Source organism: Ctenopharyngodon idella, chromosome 5, assembly GCF_019924925.1.
Source record: "Ctenopharyngodon idella isolate HZGC_01 chromosome 5, HZGC01, whole genome shotgun sequence".
Taxonomy (NCBI): Eukaryota; Metazoa; Chordata; class Actinopteri; order Cypriniformes; family Xenocyprididae; genus Ctenopharyngodon; species Ctenopharyngodon idella.
In genome coordinates this window covers 1,495,679-1,520,582 of record NC_067224.1, presented here as the reverse complement: position 1 = coordinate 1,520,582, position 24,904 = coordinate 1,495,679, and the positions used below count along the sequence as shown (strand labels likewise).

At 37.3% G+C, this 24,904-nt stretch overlaps 1 protein-coding gene across 1 annotated transcript in view; it reads left to right on the top strand.

The window, feature by feature from the left end:
• Nucleotides 1–24,904, top strand: part of brinp1 (bone morphogenetic protein/retinoic acid inducible neural-specific 1) — a 165,863-nt gene that overhangs the window by 60,189 nt on the left and 80,770 nt on the right. The gene's annotated exons all lie outside the window — the stretch shown is intronic.

The window sequence follows — 24,904 nt, the reverse complement described above, 5'->3', positions numbered from 1 at the left end:
CAAGTCGGCCAGGCTGAATGAGTTTGCTTGATCCTGCAGTAATTAGATGGAGCAGAGGTGCTGATTTAGATGCAGGCCGCAGATAGCGCAGGAAGTGAGAGGAATGTGTAATGCACGGACACACTTTCAGACGGAAAGGGGTGAGACGGAGTTAACAGGAAGAGAGGGAGAGAATAAAAGGTCACAGTCAAGGTGAGAAATAATCACAGACACTTGCCGTCCATCTAAGTGCACAGAAAGCATGACAAGTGCCCTAATCAGTGTGTTGCCTATTACCAGTCTACCTCGCTGCCTTTTGCTTTTCTCATGAAGCCTGTCAAGAGCACATCTGGATCACACGCTGATGTTTCGAGTTATACGGTTCTTTTACCATTTGTTCTTGGGTTTGTATCCTGATGTTGGAATATTTGTGGTTGCTCGGTTACAAATTATTAGAAAAATAAAACCTTAAATTATTTGTTGTTGCACAGTGTCTGCAGGCCACCTACATTAATATTAAAGCAGGAATTTTAATTGTGATTTTTTTTTTTTTTTTGGTGCATGAAAAGTGAACACTTCATTGTTTCCATCTCTTCCTTATACATTCTATAAGCTACTTTTTTTAAAAAAAAAAAATGCAATAGAGGAAATAATGCTTATTTTATAACTATTACAATCTTAAAAAAAAAAAAAAAAAATAAAAAAATCAGGAATAAAATAACCCAAGTTGGGTTAAATATGGACAAACCCAGTGATTGGGTTGTTTTGACCCAGTGGTTGGGTTAAATGTTTGACCAACCTGCTGGGTGGTTTTATTTAACTCAACTATTGATTAAAAATTACTATATTGCTTGCTTAAAATGAACCCAAAGTAGTTTGAAAAATGAACATTTATTAATACGTTTAATAAATAATAATTAACTGGGTTTGTCCATTTTCAACCCTGCATTTGTTGTTGTTGTTGTTGTTTGTTTTAACAACATAATGACAGCGTGTTTATGAACAACTTTAGAGACAGAAATCTTTTGTGGTTCATAAAATATTGAATAATATGTTTATTTAATATCACTTTTAACACTTTCCTCATTTTATTCTGTTCCGTCTATATTTAAAAAAAAAAAAAAACAAAAAAACAACATACATATTCTAATAATATTTGTTTTATTTACAACTTCAAAGAAATCTTTTTGCTAACAGTGTAAAGAATGTTTGGAACTGCACAATTACTAAAGTGATGCATCAATGTTGTTGACACTGTAACATCAACTTATATTTCACATGCAGAGATATGATGATAATTAAACTCCTCCCTACAAAGAGTGTAAATGACTTCTGTCTAAGTTTCAGTTATAAATGGATCATTAAAGTTTATTTTTGACAGTGTGTGAACTGTTTTTTGAGAGTTTGAGTCGAATCACTGTGAAGTCGAGCTGGAATACACAGAATTGGATTTAATATGACATATTTATTTATTCAATATGAGCTGATGTGACTTAGTCTTGCTGTAAGTGCCGGAGGTCACGAGTTTGATTCATGCTTGACTGAACACTTAAAATAAACCTCTTAAAGAGCATCTGTTTGTCAGTAGATGTATAGATAAACATCACTGGATCGGAGAGCGCTGGCATGAGAGACAAAAACAAGCAAGCTTAAATAGATACTCCAGCCAGAAACGAAAATGAGTTTGACTTCCTTTCTTCTGTGGAAGAGAAAAGACGCTGGAAACCGAACAACACTGAGTTTTAGATGCTGTCACTTTACATAATAAAAGATCAGCCTATAATGAGAATAACAGTACTGAAAATTAAAATGTTGTGAAACTACAAAAATGTACAGACACATTATGTTTTTATAAAGTAAATGCATGCAAAAATGAAATTGCTTATTTTCACACTTTTATATTGCTTTTCTGGCAATTGTTAACATTAGTTAATGCATTAACCAACATGAACTAAAGGCAATATATTTCCACAACTTTTATTAACCATCAATAATGTTAGTTAATAAAATGTTCATGCTCATGATAGTTCACAGAGCATTTATTAAAGTTAACACACAGAAATGTATTAGTAAATGCTGAAATTAAGTTCGTGTTAGTTGACTAATGTGAAATAGAACCTTGTTGTAAAGTGTTACCACTTTTCTCTGTGTTTCTAGCTCTTAAACCGCTGATAAGATGACAAAAATTAATAAGTAAAATGTTTTGTGAAGCTGTTTGAATGCTTTTTCATAGCCGTAACCGCAGTCTCTCTCTGTGAAAATCAACAACATCTGAATTGGGGGGGATAATGTCGCATCGCTCTCGAACCCCAGATAATCATCCGCCACGATGGGATTAGTTAATTACCGGCAGGAAGAGCTGGCAATTAGCAGAGAAATGGAGCTGGAAGACATGTCAGGGTTAAGCAGTGCCGAAACCACTGAGTGGGCTGAAACTGCGTCTCCTGGGAGTTTATTCACACCACTGCGGGAAAGAACCCGCGCTCGGATAAGGGCGCTGCGCATGTTTGTTTGGAGCCATTTTAATCACTGAATATGGAAAAACAGATGTACGGTTGTGGAACGATGGGTCTTCAGAATTAGCGTGGAATGTTAAGGGAGAAAAAACACGGCATTGAGGATTACTCCCACACTAGTGCTGTTTGTTAAGTCACGCATCACTGTTACTCACGGGTTAGGGATTTGAACAAGCCCCTGAATGTCTGGAATAAGTTTGCACTGTCCCAGTTTAATTTCTGACTTCTTGTCTCTTTTGATGGAGCTGAAGGTCCTGTGAAGTACAGCAGTTCATTCCCTTGTATATCTAGAGTTATCGTTGACTTCGTTGACTTATCGTTGACTTAAGTGAGGATAAACCCACATAACAGAGTGTGCCATATCAGACAACGCCAGACCTGTTGCATGAAGCTAGTTGAACAAACTAACAAAAAAACAGCGCGGGCCAAGTGCCATAGGTAATCACAGCTGTACTGATATACGGCCATATCGCACGGCTACGAGTGTGATATTGTGTTTATACAACAGTTCAAAGGCATGAGTGTGTAAACAAATAAGAAACAACAACCGAGTGTCTTTAAAACCCTCTTTTGTGAGGAACTACTTCCTTCTGCCACAGATTCAAATCTCAAATTGACAGTTTAACAGTTGAGCACAAGACTCTGTTACTAATTCTAATCTGTCACTTTCGAACTAGTATCGAAGGAATAATATCCATAATCATGTCCATAATATTTTATCCATTATAAAAATCCATTTGAATGTCCGCTGTTGAAAGCGATCTTTGTATTTGTCCTTTTTACAGTTAAGGGAATTTTCCATAACATACAGCGCTAAAACAACGTCCTTTCTTTAAAAGTCTCTTGCGACTGACTCATTCATTTGTAAAGTTTGCCGCCATCTAATGGCGTATTAATGTTACTTTCACTCAATCCATATTACGCACTAATGGACCCTTTCTCAATAGCAAATACAACATATTATTTATATAAAATAATATTTATTGAACAACAATATTTAAATTAACGACAATAGCCAGTACAAATGACAATAAGAAATAAACACAATTGTACAATTCAGTCAAACATACAAAAGCAGGATGTGTTAAATATAGCCTTAATATTAAATTATTAAATTTAACATAGCCCAATTCTATTTGCTCAGGAACAAGTAATAGATAAATAAGACCAAAGATTGCCCATTTTATGTACCCAAAATTAATTATATCTCATGTTTAACCACTATAAGACACAGCGGCAAATTCCCGAAGCACTGGCCGAGATGAAGCTGTTCTCTGCGGGTACACGAGCTCTGAACGACCGCTGACGGCCTGGAGCTCACATCTCTGAAAACGTCTAAACAAATTGTAAAATAGGTGCTATGATTAAATATGAGTCACATATTTCAGGTCTAAACAACTACATTCTCACCTAAAAAACTCTTAAAACTACAGTTTGTGGTACAAGAAGTGTAGTATTTGTAAAAATTACGGTGGATTTGCTCAGACTGTCACTTCAAGCGGAGTGATACAAAAGGTGAAAAAGGTAGGAGTGCTGTTATCGCTAGAATATTGCACGACTCTCAGCCAATCAGATTCGAGAACCAGAAAGAACTGTTGTATAAAATAGAATATCAATGATAATAATATAACACTGGTATGTCTCTACATATAATGGACTGACAATAAAGCTTCGATTTTGTGCACCGTTTGTGATCCGACATTTTTGTCTGGTGTATGATTAAATGCATTGAGGCCAACACCTTCCTCAAGAAAATGGGAAAATCTAGTTTTTATTGTCTTAAAAATGGCACATTATACAGCATTAAATTTGGATCAGGAGGCAGAATCATAAATCAGCTTCTGGCTCTGTGAAGCACCTTCCATAAACTTGTTCATTTACTCTCAGGCGTTTTATGCTAATCAGCAGGATGTGCATATTTAGTTAAACATTGTGTTTGGATGGAAATGATGTGTTCCCAAGAGCATAAGTATCATTGTCATTTACATCACAGTGCTTGAAGTCCATCATTATTTTTTTGCTGAGGAATTTTAGGAGAAACATAACAGACAAGATGATGCCAAAATTAAACATAGTTTTGAATTGCATTAAGGCAGATTTTTTAATCAATTAATTGATTTATGGGTTCTTTAAAGCTGCAGTATATGTATAAAAATGGGAGCTTACAAGGTTCTGCTATGAAATCAGACAGCATATCCATTGGTTCCCATTGAAACCTTTGCATGTGTTCACTATTTCTAAGTTTGAGTTGTATTGCAATTATTTGCAGACTCTTTTCATCTGATTTTCCCCTCTCACTTGATGAAACATGAGCTTCTTTGAGGATTATTTAGTGTAATCATGTCCGAAATGGACGAGGTATCTGCACCATTTGTATTGTGTTGCGCTGCATTAGGTGATATGTGTGTGTGACAGCTATAAATGAGCACACAAACAGCTCTCACAATGCCAGATCAGCTCACCATCATGAGATAAGCAGCTCTATTAGAGCCCTTTCAGCTTATAACGGCTCATATGCAGCTAATTAATGGAGCATTACCGCTGTGGCTTATCTTTCTACGTCCATCACAGCATCTACTGCTTTGTTACAGTGCTTGTAGACCAGTGGTTCTCAACAGGAGCGCCGGGGCTCAGTGGGGGGCGTTGGGTGACTTAAAGGGGCTGTATGTAGGATTCAGAAACCGCTGTTTTTAGCGACACCGGTGGCCATCAAGTGAACTGCAGCCAACAACTTGTTGCTCGTGCTCGTACTGGTGATTCGAGGCCTTGACTGAGTTCTTTAAGTTTTTCGCTTAGAAGTAAAAAGAAGTTGGAAATACCTTTAAAAGCGACACATTTCATGCGTCATTGAACAGAAGAAAGACTCTCGGGAGTGTATGTAAACATCACATGCTTTTGATTTTCCTGCCAAAAACGTCCCAAGTCCTTTACATAAAAATCAGTTTACAGGCTTTCATAGACACCCTCCAACCTGATCTCACAGCAATTCTTACGTATTTAAGTAGGTGGCTAATTCGTGTGAATTCATACGAATGACCTACCCCTAACCCTACCCCTAAACCTATTGGCATCGGCTGATTGTTTAAAAACAGCCAATGATCAGGGCCAATTATATCCTGTCAATCAAAAGAGTGTGGAAAAACGTGTTCAGACTGCAACTCATACTGTGTGTGAAGAAAATCTCTCTTGTGTTGAATTTAGCTCTTTTTTGTCCCAATGAATCACCCGTGGTTCAAGCCAGGGTTGCCAGGTCTGCGTTTTTTTTTTTTTTTTTTTTTTTTGCTATATCAAACATTATTTGTAGCGTCTCCCAATAATAACAAAGAGCTTTGTGCTTTGTTACTCCTGATAAGAAACAAAGTCTCAGTTTCCAAATTCTGTAAATTTTTTCACTAAATTCAAACAGTAAATGGCATTTTGACGCTCTTAACTGTGACGTGACAGACCACTGTAGTGCAAGCGGCAGCGTGGAGCGCGAGTTACATATTGAAAAACATGCATGAACATCAGAAGGTATGTTGAAAGATACAATACTATTTACTGGAATGTATCATGTCTCATGTAATCACTTAATCTGTGTTTCAACCGCTGAAAGACATCAATAAATCAGCTTGTGAACAATATGTCACATAATGTCACATTTACCTTAGGAATGCTTTCAAATGTTCACAGTTCCTTAGCTCTCTCTCTATATATATATATATATATATATATATATATATATATATATATATATATATATATGTGTGTATATACAAACACTAGAGAGGAGCTTATTTACTGTTAATTATATGTTTGAATACATTTGCCATGAAGATAAGTGCTTATGAAATCTACCTTATGTACAACTGAACATTTCAGTTTTTATTTGAGTGTAATTATTATATCTGAAAACAAACCTCAGCTGAATATAATACCTGTGTTGTTAACTGTAACCTCTAATAATATAGTGTACCAAATGAGAGGGTTCCCTGTATAGTTTGCAGCATTATTTGGGAGAGATTATTATTATTTTTTTTTTCCTTAAGAAAAATCAAACTATCGGTATTGGCATCGGCCGATATCATTCTTAATAAACAGCTATCGGTATCGGTGCATCTCTAGTTGCAACCTCTTGTTTTTAAAGTTTTGTTACAAGCTGTTCGCACATTGTTCAATAAGAAAAAAAAAAGATAAATAAATGAAAATTCTTACATATAGCCCCTTTAAAACTAATTTATAAAATATTACTAATATATTAAAATAATAATATAACTTAATAAAATAATACAAAAAATACAGGATAATAACTTGAATCTAAAATAAAATACATAAAATCAAATTGTAAACCAAAATCAAATCTTTTTCCTGTCTCAAACATACAGTTTGAAAACAAGCAGCTTGGTAGTCTCAAGTCATAATTACAGCAGAAATTAAACTGTAAACTGTTGTGCACATTTACTGGTCATTTGTTGAAGAAGAAAGAATGTGTTACAGCAGGAATTCACCCAGACGACATTCTTACAAGAGAACAGATCAGAGAATATCAGTCAGAAGAGTTTCTTTTTGGTTTTCTAACTGCGATAAGTAATGTGTTCACCAGCAGAATCCCATTATGAATGAATAATGATACAGCTTGGTCCATTGAGTCGAATTGCTTTCTCAGCACAAGCGTTCCGCTACAGAGTTGAAGCATTCTCGGGACGAATATTTTGGTGCGGATCTGAGCATGACTGTGACATGTTCATAGACGCATAAACAAACTGAACTATGAAAGAAAAGGCAGCAGGTTCCTAAACAAGCGCTCCAAACGAGACAGCTGTGAAAACACTCACATTTATTATGAAACTGCACAAAATATGTGTATGTGATCTGATTATTTAAAATAATTAATTGTTTTCTTTCCAGCATTACATGTTGATGGAACATGTGGACAAGGGATACACTGAAAAACAACAACAACAAAAACATTTAATGTAGGATCGTGTATAAGAGAATAATCAAGCGTAAACGTTTAACCATATAGGCCTATTGCAGATCATGAAATCATGCAGTTTACCTCAAATTTATGACAGACATTTTTCACTGTTTGATGCTAACACATTAACCATGTTGCTACCATGAAGCTAGCATAATAAACATGTTGTTAGCATAATATTTAATTAGCACGTTGCTAACGTCATGCTAGCATGATTAGCATGATGCTAACACAATTCACATGTTGCTAGCATGGTTTTAGCAAGATGCTAATATGGTTAGCATGACGTTAGCATGATGCTAGCATGTTTTACTAAAATTGCTAGCTTCTGTTAGCATTGTTCTTGGCATGTATCAGCATGTAGCTAGGCAATGCTAATATGATTAAGCATGATTCTTTCTTGTTTTTAATCATGTTTTAATTAGTTAGGATTATCAAGTTATTTTAGCATATTTATATATTATTTTACATTGTTATTTCCGAAATAAGTGTACTTCTTTTTTCATAATTGTTTGCCTGCAGTTAGCACCAGTCTTGAAGCACATATAACACACTGCATGTGTGATGGAGTTTATTTTGCTTGCTAACATTCTTAACTTTCAATAAGTCAAGTTAAGTCACCTTTATTTATATAGCGCTTTTTACAATGCAGATTGTGTCATACCGATCACAAGTTCAGTGTGGAGTACCGCAAGGCTCAGTACTAGGACCGTGTATTATCAATACACTGCTGAGGTCCAGAAAAGTTAAACTAATAGAAAGATATATCAGAATTACCTGATAAACTTTTCATAAGTAAGTAGTGTTGTGCTAATCTCTAACTTATAGTAATAACATTGTACCTCCACTCCTGATTTAGTGGGTTGGCTTCCTATTTTACATCAGCTGAAAGCTTTTTCATGACCGTCACATCTGTATTTATGCCAAACCTCACAGATGACTTGAGCAATCATTACAGCCGCCGACAGATGTGTCATTCAGTGCAAGAAAATGGAGCGTTTTGTGAATGTTCAAATCAGAGCCTGACAAGTGGCTGTTTCCTGTGAAAAGCTGTCAGGTCCATTTTTATTCCTTTTCCTGTCATTCTAAATAAGGGCCACACAGGTGACGGGACGTGTCGCTCATAAAGCAAACCTCAGTCAGGAACGTAACATCCCGTATTTGCAAAGTAAATGTTGGATTTCCTTCAGTGTATCATTGTGTGAATGGCAGCGGTCTCTCTGGACAGACGGACGCTGCGGGACAGTCACCCGCCGTCTGCTGTCACATATTGGCAGGGTCGGTGCTGTGAGCGACACATGCGGCTGAAGAAAGTAACGGAAGGCCTGATTCTGCAGTACAAACACAGAGAGAGTTTTGTGAGGTCAAAATAAACTCCATCACACATGCAGTGTGTCATATGTGCATCAAGACTGGTGCTAACTGAAGGCAAACACTTGAGAAAAAAGAAGCATGCTTATTACTGAAATAATATACTTTAAAAGCATAACTAATTATTAAAACATGATAAAACTAACATCATGATAACAATATGCTAAATCATATTAGCTACATGCTAACAGATGTTAACAACATCTAGTGAAGAGTTAAAACATGCTAGCATCACATTAACGACTTGTTAACTGTGTTAGCATAATGCTAAATGTATTAGAATCTTGCTAAAACCATGTTAGCAAACATGATGCTAGCAACATGACAATTATGTTAGCATTTAGCTAACAACATATTTGTCATGTTAACATCTTGCTAGCAACATGTTAATTATATTAACATTATGCTAATGTAACGGAGGCCAGCTAGTAGTCGCTGTGCGAGTAAACCTCACTCCTCTGATCTCAAGAGATGCTCTAGCGACTTACGTAAGGGCCTGTGCAGAGCGGGGCGAGTAGGATCTGGGTAGAGGGGTTACACTAACAACATGTTTATCATGTTAACATCATGTTAAATGTGCTATCATCATGCAAACACTACTTTGCATGTTAACAACAATCAAATGAAAACTAATTATTACTAATTAATACTAACTAATTATTAAAACATGATTAAAAACAAGTCAAAATGTGCTAGGATCATGCTAACAACATGTTAAATCATATTAGCTACATGTTAAAACATGTTAAATCATATTAGCTACATGCTAAAACATGTTAAAAACATGCTAACCCTGCTGAAAAAAAAACAGCATATGCTGGTTAAGGTAGGTTTTGGAGCTGGTATGCTGGTCCATGCTGGTCCTGAGCTGGTCCATGCTAGTTCTGGACCAGCTTAGGACCAGCATGGACCAGCATAGGACCAGCTCAGGACCAGCATGGACCAGCATAGGACCAGCTCAGGACCAGCATGGACCGGCATAAACCAGCATAAACCAGCATACCAGCTCCAAAACCTACATTAACCAGCATATGCTGTTTTTTTTTTCAACAGGGAAAAGATGTTAGCAACATCTAGTGAAACATTAAAACATACTAGCATCACGTTAACAGCATGTGAACCATGTTAGCATAATGCTAAACATATTAGCATCTTGTTAAAACAATGTTAGCAACATACTAATCATGTTAGCATCATGCAGACAACGGCTGCATCTGTAAACATAGGCAGCTGACTTGCTGCCTCGCTGCCCTATCAGGCAATGACTTGTAAGGCAGCGTTTGTGCATGAAGGCACCTCACGAAACTGATTTCGGACAGACTTCTGAGGCAGCGTAACAGTTTAATGATCTACCGCAAAACAGCGCGAGCTTTGGTGAAAACTAAACAAATATTTAATTACTACTGTAGTATTTTCTCACTAGCAAACTCAACTTTCGGATGCCATCTTTAATTTTCTAGCTCAACAGTCACAGAATGGAAGCACAGGATTGTGGGATATCAAAGGCAGCGAAGGATACATTTATGCTGCCTTCAGAAATCAATCAGATGAAGGTATCTCAGGAAACAGGAAGTGAAGCTAACATTGGATTCGGACGTGCCTTAATGCCTTCCTACCTTGAAATGTGTCCATTTTCCAGTTTTTGGACGCAGCCAACATATTAATTGTGCTAGCATAATGCTAACAACATGCTAATTATGTTAGGATTTTGATAACAACATGTTTGTCATGTTAACATCATGTTAGCAACATGCTAATAATATTAACATTATGTTAACGACATGTTAAACTGAATGTAATGTTTCAGGACGCTTAAAGGGTTAATTCAACCAAAGATGAAAATAATGTCATTTATTACTCATCCTCATGTCGTTCTACAGCCGTAAGACATTTCGTTCATCTTCGGAGCACAAATTAAGATATTTTTGATGAAATCCGATGGCTCAGTGAGGCATCTATTGAGAGCAAAGCCATTGAAGCTCTCAAGGTCCATAAAGGTACTAAAAACATATTTGAAACAGTTTATGTGAGTTCAGTGGTTCTGTCTTAATATTATAGAGCGACAAGAATACTTTTTGTGTGCCAAAAAACAAAATAAAGACTTTTCAACAATATCTATATGGGCCGATTTCAAAACACTGCTTCAGAGCTTTACAAATCGAATCAGTGAATCGGAGCGCCAAAGTCACATGATTTCAGCAGTTTAGCAGTTTGATAGGAGATCGGAATCACTAATTTGAAAAGATTCATAAAGCTCAGAAGCTTCATGAAGCAGTGTTTTGAAATCACCCATCACTATATATTGTTGAAAAGTCATTATTTTTTTTTTTTAGGCACACAAAAAGTATTCTCGTCGCTTTATAATATTAAGATAGAACCACTGTACTCACATGAACTGATTCAAATATGTTTTTAGTACCTTTATGGACCTTGAGAGTTACAATGGCTTTGCTCTCAATAGAGGTTCACTGAGCCATCGGATTTCAACAAAAATATCTTAATTTGTGTTCAGAAGATGAACAAAGGACTTACGGGTGTGGAACGACATGAGGGTGAGTAAAAAATGACATTATTTTAATTTTTGGGTGAACTAACCCTTTAATTAATGCTTGGTTGTTATTTTCATTATTTGAGGAATCATTCATGTCTGTGCAGGACGATTACACAATGATGTTTAAAGGTTTGCTCAAATCACTAACCCTAAAATAGTGACTCCAAGTAGCACTAACAAGCACTTTCCACTCCAGATGTCCTAAAATACAAATTAACAGAGACCCAGACAAGAACATTGAGTCTCTACAGCAAACAAACAGCAAGCATTCGGAGGAAAATGGAAATGGAGTGTTGGTTCACAGCAGTTCTTTTGGTCTCCATAGTGACCGTCATTAGATGGGCTTGATTGCCATCGTTGCAAATGAGCTTGAATAATGTTGCAATGTCTGCTGAAGAAATGTAATATATATATGAGGAAATAACAGCTTCAAAAGCACAGAGTTATTCTTCTCTTCATGTTCTGCTTCTTAACTCTTGAATGAATGGAAAACACTTCAGAATGAAGTCAGCAAGAAATAAAAATTCACTATTTTCTAAATGCATGGTATAGGTCTTGTTATGGACAATTCATCTGTGCATAAGTTTCATTTTTTATAATGTTTAGACCTCGTAATGTTTAATCAACTGGATCTTCCAGTGGAATTGACAGACTTCTCTCTGGTGAAGTATGCAGGTCTTCTCCAGTCATTTAGTCAACTTAAACTCCGCCCCTCTCACGCTCATCTGCATACACTGTCGAGTGCCACGCCCACATCTCAACCCTTGTGAAAAAAGTTCACTTAATTGTATTGAATATGTACTTTTAGTGTACTTCAAAGCTTACAAGTGTAGCTAAAGAGAGTGCACTTTCATGACTGTTTACAAAGTGCATTTTGTAATAATGTCAATTTAAAAGTTGTACTTTAAAGTACAATTTAAACTATTTTAAATGTTTAAAGAAGTACACTTATTTTGAAGTGTTATTATTTATTTACTTATTTTTAACTGTTACACTTGAATGTACATCCCAATACGCAATAAAAATCTGTGACTATTTTTGTTTCATCGCAACTTTAAACGTAGGTAACTACGAAAACTTTGAATGGACATATATTTAATCACCTTTCTATCACAAAACCACCTTTCTTCTGTTGTTCCGGAAAGAGTTTATACGGCTTTTAAAAGAGGCCAATGTGGTTTCATTTTTCATTAAGCCACAATAAAAAAACAAACCCACACCCTTCAGCTCTCCTGTTCGCACTTTTCCAAGTTTCAGGCTGTTTATCCATTGTGAGCGGAATGAAAATGAGGACAGGCGGCGTAAGGAACATGCAACGGAAATGAAATGCATTGATTTCCAAACCTACTTTCACTGCGCCTGTATATTTAAAGGCAGTGGATTGTGCAGTTTGGTTGTATTTGTGCTGGAGTGATTTATGGGTTTGGTTTGACCAGGCTGATCATTATGAAAAGCCACATTGTGCTGCTCTTCTAACTTCCACTTTAAGGGAAGGTTTTATAGGGAACTAAGAGAGGTGACAAGGGACCCGTGAATGAACAGAAGAAGCGCAAGACATGAAGAGAGCGAGCGATTGAGACAGAACAGCGCAGCAGGGGTTTCTGAGACGAAGCATGTCTCTCTCTGCTGTTAATTGCTCACCAATGACAAAATGAATTAGTTCTTGATTAGTAAAATGATGGCTGTCATTTTAAAATGTTGTACTATATTCTCATACAGATTTGAAAGGGTCTTTGTCTGCTTATAGTGTAGGTGTCTTGCACTAAAGCAGTTTCTGCTTTCTCTCTGACCGTTAGAACTAAAGTTTACATGGAATGGTATTCAGAGTTTTAATTATTTTTTTTCCCTAAAGTCTGCTTTTCATTTAGTTTTTATGGCTGTTTTTGCTACTGTAACTTCATCTCTGTATGTAAATTAGGATTGGCTCACATATTTGCATGTGAAATGAGTACCAACATCAAATTGCTGAATACTAAACAGGCATAGCTATGCAAAAATAATTAGTATAACTGACCATCTGATGCATATTGCACACAAAAAAATGGCAAACAGTCTGGAAAAGTTCCAGGTTTTGAGAAAGAACTAGCCACTGGAATTGTGACTGGATTTGTAAACGACATGCAAAAATACTACATTGTTTGGCTGCTTTCTGTCAGTCAGTCTGTTATTGTTTAAGCTGCAATGGTGACCAGACTTTATGCCAATATCAGAAACGTTAGCGAGAGGTACAAGATAATGAGCACATGATTGTGATGTCATAACTATGAAGATTTCCAGATGAGTCTGGGAGGATTGTGGAGAAAGTTTTAAGTAATGAAAGTTACAGTATTTTTGCATAGTACACCACAAGAGCAAGACAAAAAGCCTATTTTACAAGCAGCCCTTAAAAAGAACCTTGAAACCTTATTGTGAGAAATGCTTTCGTTCCCCCTACATGAAGTATGTAGTTTCTGCGACACTAGCGCCACTAGCAGAATCACAAAAATAAAGCATATTTTCAAACATCCTTGCAAACGACCCTTTCACACGCTGCGCCTCAAGCATCACAATCACAGCTCTCACGGGTGTTTGTGAAGGCATGTCTCAACAGGTAAAACTTTCAATAAAAGGTCCAACACATTAGGAATACTTTTAGCTGTGTTGCTATGTGTTATGAGTAAGCAATTGAGTAGCTAACACTCCGTCTAGAGCGAATGAAAGCATCTCGCTTATAATAAACCCATCCAGCATATCTGCACCCTCCACATTTGACATGATACTCCACAGCTGTTTACACTGGACACATCAAAGTAAACATTATAGACTGGAACATCTGTCTTTTTGAACGGGTGCATGATGATGCTGTATTGAAGCATTCATTGTAGCATGTTGGATTGCAATCCCCCTTTCACTTTGATGTGTTCATGACCTGTTTAGTCTTTGAAAGTAAATGCAGTGAATTTTGGCTTTCACTTCTGTAACCAAAGCTGAATGTCTTTTCCAGTAACACGTCAGTCATGGTCCCACAGCGGGTAAACACCCTCTGGCTCTGACTACTACAGTAGCCACACCCCAAACTCTCCACTTGCTACAGTAGCCATGCCCCAAACTCTCCACCTGCTACAGTAGCCACGCCCCAAACTCTCCACCTGCTACATTAACCACGCCCCAAACTCTCCAACTGTTACAGTAGCCACGCCCCAAACTATCGCTTTAGGTTGAGCTGGAAAGTGATTGGCAGATCTGAGCGTACGCTCTCAGTGTTTAGATGGTGCCTGAAAGGCTCAATGTTTACACTTTTGGGGGAGAAGATAAATCTATTAATGACATACTAATAGTAATCAATGAATAATAAACTTGGTTAAGAGAATTTTTTTTTTTTTTTTTTTTTTAACAAATCTGACATACTTCACCTTTGAAAAGAATTCTGTAAATGCCTTTATAATGTTCATTACCAAACAGTGGATATATTTTGTGATGTTCTGTCAGTGTAAATCAATCAGTAGTTCGATTTTCAGAATTAGTAGAGTCATTAGTAGTCAGAATTTTTGGCATTTTAAACAAGGCATTTAATGAGGTTACACCACAAGAGCTGCGTAGATTTGGGAGTATGTTTATCCACCAGCTTGCTTCCATGACAGAAATGTTGTTCCCAGGCTCTGTTAACATGAATTCATTTTAGAAAGCTCAGGAAAAATATCTCCCTTATGTCTCTTAAGGATGGTGCTGTCAGGAGCGGCCATTCAGAGAAGCAGTTCCCTCTTCTAATGTCACCCATTTTTAGAGAAAAATGAATTTCCCTGCAAAATTGCTTTATGGAGCTGGCTGAGTATATACAGCACGTGTGTTTGTGCACTTTATCAGCTGACAGATTGTGATTAGATGCCGGCAGGAGCTCTATATGGCTGATCTGTGATCTGAGGAAAGGTCAAGAGTGGCTTTTTCTGAGCAAACTACAGAAGGCATCAACGTTTCTGAATCCAGGGTTTTATTAGTTCACACGCCTACCGCGATTCACAGCTTCTCAAAATATCCATCTTATTCATAATACCTCATTAGCATAAAAGAACCACCAATGTGACAAATATGCTCAGAAATTGGTCTTGCCTTGATTTAATTAGATATGCTTTGTTCATGCCTCTGTTAGTAGAATTAACCAGCTGAATTCCCATGGAACACCAAATTAAATTGCCCAATTAAAAATTCTCACTGGATCACTAAATAGTTGGCATAGCCAGATCATTCTGCTATTATAAAATAGGTTATATTTTCATGGCCACATCGTACACGTCTTAATATTGTTGAAAAAAAGTTATACCCACAAATCACATTAGAATACTTTCATACTTCATAATTTCATATTATTTGTTTTGGAATCAGTATCCATCCTGTCTTTAGTTCTTAGGAAAATCCTAACAAAAGCCAGGCAAAACCCCAAAACCTAATTACGTCATCTTCCAGGAAGTGACATCATTTTGGAGGGAAAATAGCTGCACAAACTGCTTTGTGTGACTGTTGAAACATTCCATTGTGTTTGATCAAATGAGTTTGATTTCAAAATATGAAATTGAAAATTGCAAAAAAGCTAACTAAGCAAATTTCATCCTAGTGCTTTAATAATCAATTAGTAATAAAGTATAACAGCTTAAATATGAATAAGCATGCCATGTAAATTAAAGAATCTGGAAGAAATCTGCTCTGTTCAAACTCAGAGTTTAAATGGCATCGCATCACAGGAATGATCCAGCTGCTAAAATTTGGAAACTGTATTTTTACGAGTGTACCGACGTTTGCCAAAGTAACAGAAGAACACATTAACGTCAATATGAAATGGCATTCGTAATCAAGTTTACCTTTACAATAATATTACGTATTGAGACGGGATATTCAACATGAAAAAAATAAACTGAAGATTCTGATGTGATTTGATCCGTTATAGGAATTAATTGGATTGTGAAAAGTGTCTCTCCATGATATCTAAGTGCCGTCTTTGGGTCATAAAATACAATTGGATTCGTAGCAAAGCATCAGAAGCGATCATTAGGCAAAGCAGTGCCTGGTGGGATTTGTCCTCTACTCAGATGAGCGATTGTCTTTGATTATGTGCTGTCTGTCTCAACGTTGTGACGGGGAAAACAGACAGGGTCCTGCTATAAATGTTCAGTGCTGGATTCTACTGTTCCCTCAGAAGAGAGCACAGGGGAATTAACTTGTGACAGGACGCCTCAAGTTCAGTATGATTTGTGCAGGATATATTTACACAGAAACAAACAAACACGTGTTTTGTTTTTTTGGGTTCCTGTTCTGAAGCTTTGTAGAAGACAAGGTTTTTCTGTGATGCAATGTTTTGTCGTGTCTCTGAGGTACAAACCATTACATGCCGAGGCCACATATAGATGTTAAAAGATTGTTCAGTTGTCACACAAATGCAGTTTTTGTCCTAGTTTTCTAAGGCAAGTGTCACTATTATTGCTGCTCAGATTTAGGCCTGCTACAGTAACCACACCCCAAAACTCTCCGCCTGCTACAGTAGCCACGCCCCAAAACTCTCCGCCTGCTACAGTAGCCACGCCCCAAACTCAGCTTGCTACAGTAATCATACCCTAAACTTATCCTGCTACAGTAGCCACGCCTCAAACTCTCCACCTGCTACAGTAGCCACGCCCCAAACTCTCCACCTGCTACAGTAGCCACACCCCAAACTCTCAGCCTGCTACAATAGCCACACCCCAAACTCTCAGCCTGCTATAGTAGCCACGCCCCAAACCCTCCGCCTGCTACCGTAGCCACGCCCCAAACTCCCAGCCTGCTACAATAGCCACACCCTAAACTCTCTGCCTGCTAGAGTAGCCACGCCCCAAACTCATACTTCACCTTAAACTTCATGTATTTAGTTAAGCAGACAGTGAATGTGTTAGGCAGCAATTACAACTTGTGCTCTTAATGATTGCAATATAAGGATAATATTACAATATTAGGATGATATTTCATAGTTTTGTGTGTCGATACAAAGTTGCCATCATCTGAAATCTTTGCAACTGTCAGTATCGCCCTGAAACAGCCAATCAGAATCCAACTTGCTTTAAAGAGCGCAAACATTTAAAGCGGCAGATGGCAAAACCACAGCGGGCGCTTATAATAGTGTTATCGTGCATTAGATGCCAGTATAGTTATCTTTATAGTTATTGTTCTTGATGTGAGCAATATTCTTACAAAACCTTATCCTTTATCCAGCAAATCATAAACAACTCATAAATTAATTGGATAAAAAAAACGGAAACCCTGAAGAACAATCAGCTCTTAAAACTTCCGGAATTCTGCAATTTACAGAAACCAGAAGTGTCAGGCTTTTAAATATATTTGATGTGGACAATGGATGGCCTTGGTGTCAGAAAGGTAGAGAACAACTGTCCTAGTATCATTGGGTTTTGCGTTGTTTTGTGTTAGCACACACCACTCACATTGTATTCAGAAAAAGTACAGAACTATTTTCCAAGGCGTTTCCTGCATTAGGCGACGAGTCATTTAAGTGGTATCTCAACTGATTAACGCTATTAACCAACTCTCCAAACACAGGTTTCCTCAGTCTTGAGCGACTAACCCGCAGCGGCTCTTTCTAATGGCTTTGTGGCATGATAATCACTCCTGTCCTGTGCGCTCCGGCGCTGATGGCGTGGGCTATTTGTTATCGCAGGAGTTCCTCAGAGAGGTCATTAAATCTGCCGTTGAGCTGAGAAATAATGCAGTGAATCATATCGCAACTTCCATCCAACAGCTTTTGCTAATCTGAGCGTATGGGCCTAAATACATATGGCTCTCACATATGGCTCCTCAATAATGACCAAAGCCGAGAGGAGATATTGTCAGAGTTTAACTGATGTGTGATTGAGATTTTACGCTTGATGCTTAAGATAATCTCTGGCTGAGCTCATTGGATGTGGTTTGCGTCCAAAACGCTGCCTCATTTTGTAGAATATCACAGCAGAGAAATGTGATGGCATGTATATACAACATAAGAGTCTTGTATGAATGATTTGTGACTGTCAGTAGCTATGTTTACATGCACCCAGATAATCCGTTTATAATCGGATTGATGGCTTAATCATTAAAAATCCTCCATGTAAACACCTCACGACTGACGTCGATCCAAATTTAATTTCTGTTGGACTGAAAGGGTGGTGTAGACCTGAAATAATCGGATCAATAGGAAATATATTAAGCACGTAAATGTTTGAAAATGACTATTTTCTTAATCGGATTCCTAAATACCTTGCGCACTAGTGCTGTGACGCAAATGATTACATGCATTTTACATCTTACGAACTGGTAAGTGGAAGAGAAGTTTTGCACAGAATGCATGTAATGCACATGAAAATCAATATTTGAATCGGACTGTAAGGTTTAAGGTTCATATAAACATACTTTTCAGAATTTAAAATCAGATTGGATTCATAATATGAAAATTAGCGCATGTGAACATACCTAATGATATATATCATAAAGTATCTTCATCAGCAGTCTGAGTGTTAGACGTGAAGGAAAATGTGAGTAGTGATGCTCTTTTGATGATAGCATTTATTTGGCTGTTAGTGGCTAATAACCACCCAATCAAGCAGGACATTAAATTACTTGGGATTTTCCGCTAAATTCCGCTTTCATTTAAATCAAACTTGCTTCTACTACCGTGCATGAACTGATATATTTGCATGGCTACTGTAGTACATTTTTTGTATTATTTTCAATGATGGCTCAGCAAAATAAACAGATTTTTCCAGCAAACAAAAATAAGTTCTAAAATCGTTCCCATTAAGTTATGTAAAAGTTTTCTGAACATTCAAAATTTCTGAACATTTCTTTTTTTCTTGGTTTTATGAACATTCCATTTTATCATTCTTCAAACATTATCCACCTGTTTCCGTGGGGCGCTACTGTAAAAATTAATGTGGGTACAACTTCCGGTGAGGCGGCGGAAGTAGCATACCAATGGTATTTTGTGTGCTAATTAGCGAAGAGGCTAAGTGTTTTTCGGGTCATTGTTTGCTTTGTAAAGTTGTAAACCTTAATGAGAGATGTCGTTACGGCACTCAGGGACAACATTTCAGTTTAGTACATTTATTAGTTAATAATATCACAATACAATAAACAGTTTTTGTGCCCTTAATACTTTACTGACATTCCACAAAAGTGCTGCAGCATGACTACAAGAGCATCCTGGCCCTGAAACACATGAACAACCCGCTGTCTGTTCTTCACCTTTCACTGATGCTAGCACCAAAGCCTTATGACGTGATATTTTACTCCTACTGGTGTCTCGCGTGCCAGAGCCAGTCGCGTTTCCACTGTCATATATGCGATGCTAAAGGCTACTTATGTTAACCATTGCGATAATAAATACACACGTTTATGGAAAATACCAGATACTGCTTGAGGAACGTAGACAATTCTTATATGATTATAATCATATATTTATTTGGTTTAATGTTTTATCTGTTTCTTCCCTGTGCCTTTGTTGATACCGGATGCATACGCATATCTTTCACAGATTCACAAACTCTGGTTAACTCGTATAACTCATAACTCCTGTTTTCCTCTCATGAGCTCCCTCTGTTGCTCTGGCTGAAAGGATCAGGATAGATAGACAGGAGAGATCGCTCAAACGTCCTCGGATTGCAATCATCACATAATTTAGAGGAAAATTAATAGAAATGCTCAGAAAAGTGATGTAAACATAGGTTATGTTATCAATATATTTCTAAATGTGTAAGCCTTTGGACTTAAAAACCATAATGGAGTTGTTTTGTGCATTCTTGTGATCGTAAATGAATGGAAGCAGGTGCAACTGAATAGGTATGTGTTTTCTTTTTATGTCAATATAAATATCAGTTAGATTTAGCATGATTGATGTGCACTCCTGACATAAATTAATAAATTACTGTTACTGTAACATTTTTTTATTGTAAAGCATTGGTCAAATATTGATGCTGGAATCTTAAATCTTTAAGAAAAAACAAACGTTCGCAAGTTTGGATCGCTAAATCTTGAATGACTGTCAACTGTTGAATGAATGAGTGTCACGTCCAGCTTGTTTACTTTGAACCGGAAGACGCTCCCACTTTTGACGCAAGGCCTCATGGGGCGTAGGAAACTTTTGGATAGGAACAATACTTTTGAATGTTCTCTGAATGTTCTGAAACAAGAAGTAACATTTACATCCAACTAAAATGTTTCAGAAAAAAGTTCTATGAATTATATTTTTGTGTTAACGTTTTGAGAACATTTTTAAATACCAGCTAACTTAAACGAACATTCTATTAAAGGATTAGTTCACTTCAGAATTCAAATTTCCTGATAATTCACTCACCCCCATGTCATCCAAGATGTTTATGTCTTTCTTTCTTCAGTCGAAAAGAAATGATGGTTTTTGAGGAAAACATTCCAGGATTTTTCTCCATATAGTGGACTTCACTGGGGTTTTCAAAGGTTTGAAGGTCCAAATGTCAGTTTCAGTGCAGCTTCAAAGAGCTCTACATGATCCCAGACGAGGAATCTTTAACCACAAATGCTCATTCGGATCGGTACTTTTGCCTACATCACATGTGACCTTTTCCAACATGATTACATAATGTGTGGAGCATCACAGAGCAGTGCGAGACGAGCATTTGTGTTTAGAACGTATATAATTTATTTTTTTTTTTAGAAAATGGCCGATGGTTTCTCTAGATAAGACTCTTATTCCTCATCTGGGATCGTGTAGAGCTCTTTGAAGCTGCACTGAAACTGACATTTGGACCTTCAACCCGTTGAACCCCAGTGAAGTCCACTATATGGAGAAAAATCCTGGAATGTTTTTCTCAAAAACCTTCATTTCTTTTCAACTGAAGAAAGAAAGACATAAACATCTTGGATGGCGTGGGGGTGAGTGAATTATCAGGAAACTTGAATTCTGAAGTGAACTAATCCTGGAAGATTGTTTCTCAATAACTTTGAGAAAACTCTCTGAGAATGTTGGGATGGTGTTTGAATATTTCAAAAAGATATAGTTTAGCACAATGCCAAGCACGTACTGTACACGCACAAGGACACAAACAGGAAGTCTGTGAGCCTCTCACAGTAAGAAGATATATTACCTTAAACTTTCTCTTGAACAGAACGCACCAGTGATTCTTGAGCTCTGGCAGTAGATGACTTTACCGTCGGAGTTTGTGAATTTGGACACAGTCCAGAGACGAGAGAGGGAAAGAATGCGCTCTGACCCTAATAGCCTGCAGAACAACCGCGGGAGAACGGAGGCGCGGTGAAGCTATGCAGCTGGAGATTGAAACGCGCTGATCGGCTTGAGGAGAATTGGAGCTAAGTAATAGGTCAATTTGAGGGCCCATGGAGCCTTTCACAGCGAAATCACTGGAACGCACACTTGCGATTTGTGGAGTGGAAGGGAACAACGGCAGAATATCCAGAGCTTGCTTCCCCCACCCACCCCCACTAACATGTATACAGCCTTTCCATTGTCATTGCTTCTTGTTTTTTGAAATGAAGTGTGAAAAATAACACAATACAGTTACATTGCCAACCAACAGAGCACATGTATGCTGGTGGTGTCCATCCAAACTAGAAAATTGTGCTTGACAATACATTCAAATGTTATATTAAAATACTCAGAAGAAAGAATACAAGCATTTACAAACCCCTCAGTAGTTTAGTGAAGATATCAGATAATACCCTGGTATTTTGTTATATTTACACTCATGTAATTTGATCAATGAACTTTAAAGAATAGCATGGAACCACAGGTCCAAAATATATAGTACTAAAGTGAAGCCTAAAAAACAAAATCAAAATGGACAATTCTGGAGAAACTGGTTTGAAAAAAGAAACTAGGAGGGATAGAGTATTAATATCTATATCAGTAATTGGTGTGGCTTTATTTTGGCTTCCACCATTTTCAAAATGGCAGCTGACTAGTAAATTATGCATGTTGGTACGTTTTCTCAGTGTTGAAGTTTCTGTTTAATGTTTCTATTACAATTTATGAGTCTATTTAGTGTCTTCAGCTTTCCCCCCCTTTCATCCAATGTCTGAAAATGGCAATTTACATATTTTTTTTAGCCAATAATGTCAGTGCATCCCTACGAAGCAGTGTTAAATTCCATTTGTTCCCATTTAACCTACATTTAGACGTTGTAATATCATCTTTACTACTTCATATTCCTTTATAGCTATTTTCAGTTTTACACCTGTTTATAACTCAATCTTTGACTGTTTATAAAAGCAATAAGCCACTCAAGACTGTGTGTTAAATGGAAAAACTGTCAAATAAGTTTCACTTATTAATATTAGTAATCAGAATAAACAATTCTTCCATGAAGTAATATGGTTTAGTGGCAAAACTGTACATCGGTTCCTATGTTTGTTTATTCTTTCATCCAAAAATGGAAATGTATGTCTGTGCATTCCTAAAAAACTGTGTTTACTTATTTTGTTCCTATTTAACCTCCCTTTGGACATTTTAATACCATCTTTATTTTCCTTTATGGCTAAGAAATATTGTCAGTTTATAACTCAATCCATGTCTGTTAATAAGGCAAGACTGTGTGTTATAAGTCTAGTCTGGTGTGTGCTCAGATCTCGGCTCGATCTCATCAGTATTCCAGTCTCTCGTTCTGTTCTCATCTTCATTCTTCACTCTCCCCGTCTCTCTCTTCCTCCTTCTGTCACTACTTCCTATTCCTCAGCTTCCTCGTCTCATTTTCTTCCCATCTACTCAAGCATCTGAACACGTGTGTGCGGCCGACACACCTTATATCCTCCTCCTGAGTGATTTCATGTGGAGTCTTAATACGCCTCATTATCTGCACTACTTTACCTTGAGATTTGTTGATGCAAAAGCAGACACAATGCAATTTGCATATATTTGTTCCCGTTCCCTTGAAGAGCAGTAATTACCAAGCTCTTAGAATGATTTCCAAAGGCGTAGCGCTTCGACTTCATCGAGGAGAGGGGGGCTATACCGAAACCCTCAGCTACAACTGAATTATCATCATGTTTTGCCGAGGTCTCCTTATACTTTTATTCTCAAGACAAACCTGCTGATCGCAGTTTGTGAAGTGCCTGAATGAGAGGGTGTCAATCCAGAATTGTTCTGGCACCCGCGGCGCAGCGAGGGTCGGCTTCACGCAGGTAGATTTAATTGTACGTGGTTGCCCGGAGCTCCCAGCCGCCTGGTGATATTTTTATTACAGTACCGACCCCAAAAGCCCTCGAAACCGCCAACATTTGTAGAACACAATCAGTTCTGCTCAATTCACAATTTGACTTGGTGAAAATTTCCAGACGAGGAACGCTGAGGAGCAGCTGTGGACCAGAGGTGCCCAAACTTTACAATCCTATACAGCCCATTCATAACATCAGCAAATGAATTGTTATTTGAAATTGTTTGTTTATTCAAAAAAACAAACAAAAAAAAAAAACACATTGCATGTACAACATGGGCTCGGCAGTAAAATCAACAGTATATATCCACACAAAAGTTCAGAAAAGAGACAGAAAAATCAATTGTTTGCACATTCTGATTGAGGCCAGTTTCACATAGAAATCTACACTGGAAACTACTAGAATCTCTAGATGATCGCTTTCATTATAATCAATAAAACTGTCTAAGCTACACCATTACTATACACACGGCATTGCTGATTAAAGTTGGAGCAATCTAGTTTTGTTGCATCGAGACATGTACTGCATGCTTTCAATATTCAATGTGTGTGTGTAAGGAATAATTGACTCCAAGCTGTTGAATTATTAGAAAAATGATGCATATTAGAAAAAATTATTTTTGCTTCAATTTGCGTCATGACTGCATTACGGCCTGAGGTGTGCATTATTTTTCTAAAAGCCTAATTCAATGGCCTGGAGTCAGTTATTCCCCTTATACTATGGTTACCACACCTCAAGACATTAAGCATGTTTACATGCACACCAATACGCTGATAACTCACAAAAATCAGCTTATTGAGATAACCCATTGTCCCGATTTACATGCACACGTCAACGTAAGTAAACTGCAGTTTACATGCCGGGAGACAGGGCAAAAATCTAGCTGTGTCAATTGGTTTATGCTTAAACTTTACTCTGATAAAGGAAAACGGGTTAACGTGTTTGACCCACGTGTTGTCAGCTTATTAAGCATAATCTGGGTAAGAACGTGCATGTAAACATGGTCACTGTTCAGATGTTTTATTTCAAGACATTTGTCAGGTTTTTGTCCTTAAAGAGGTCATGAACTGTGTTGTTTTATTGTTTTATAATGTTTCCTGGGGTGCACTTATAATGTTAGTGTGGTTTTTACATCAATCATAGCTAAGTATTACTCTATCGAAAACTTTTAGCACGTTTTTACTATTACAGCTCTCAAGATTAACTAATCGTTAAAAGTGTTGATTATAGCATTACATTTAGATCTATGGGATTATATTTAGATCGTGGCATGAAAGGTTGCAGTGATGAACATTGTAGTCGATCACAGACATGTTGTTGAGCTCATGAAAGCAGTGATCT